The sequence below is a fragment of the Castor canadensis genome, chromosome 12 (assembly GCF_047511655.1).
Source record: "Castor canadensis chromosome 12, mCasCan1.hap1v2, whole genome shotgun sequence".
Lineage (NCBI taxonomy): Eukaryota > Metazoa > Chordata > Mammalia > Rodentia > Castoridae > Castor > Castor canadensis.
In genome coordinates this window covers 73835923-73836772 of record NC_133397.1, presented here as the reverse complement: position 1 = coordinate 73836772, position 850 = coordinate 73835923, and the positions used below count along the sequence as shown (strand labels likewise).

The 850-nt window shown below is 38.9% G+C and overlaps 1 non-coding gene across 1 annotated transcript; it reads left to right on the top strand.

The window, feature by feature from the left end:
• The first annotated feature begins 425 nt into the window (after positions 1-425).
• Positions 426-529, top strand: LOC141415215 (U6 spliceosomal RNA). Its single transcript, XR_012440223.1, has one exon. It is a non-coding gene; the product is annotated as a U6 spliceosomal RNA (small nuclear RNA).
• Positions 530-850: the final 321 nt, after the last annotated feature.

The window sequence follows — 850 nt, the reverse complement described above, 5'->3', positions numbered from 1 at the left end:
GGCTAGAAACCATTTCATTCACCTCACCATGGAAGGTTAAAAGAGGTCTAGTGTCAAAACCCTTAATTACTTCCAGATTACTGCTGTCCAACAAGGACCTGATAAATCCCCCATGGCCTTCTTACAAAACACACCACAGTAGATCCCAAGTTGCAAGTTGGGAAGGACCTCCTAAGAGGTAAATTCCTTACCCAGGAGGTCCTTGAAATCTCATGACCATGACATGATGATTACCCACTAGTACTAGTAGAATAACACTAACTCCTACCCAGGGCAAACATGACACTATCCTACACATCTTCTGACACATTTACCCTGTGTTCCATTCACATTCAATTTATCACCACGTTGTGAATAAGCCACGTGTTCCCAGGTCTGTGCATTTGAACAAGATCTTTGCTCATTAGAATGTCTTTGTCTCATGTTTGCTTTGGCAGCATGTGTACTGAAGTTGGAATAATACAGAGGAGATCATCATGGCCCTCTGTGCAAGGATTATACATAAATTCCTGAAGCTTTTCATATCCATGTTAAGCAAGGGAAGCCAGGCTCACAAAAACAAGTATCATTAGTTTTCTCTTATATTTGGAATTTAGGAGGGAAAAAGGACATGAAAGTAAAAGGGGAGACTATTAGGGGTATGTAAGGGGAAAAGTGGAGGGAGAGGAAGGATAGGAAAGGGTAATATAGGGGTGAATATGATCCAAGTACATTATATATATGTATGAAAATGTCACAATAAAACCCATTACTTTATATAATTAATATATGCCAAAAATACAAGGTCTTTGCCTCTTTATCTAATTAATAAATGAATTTCCTACAAAATCATGGCACAGCTCCAGAGTCA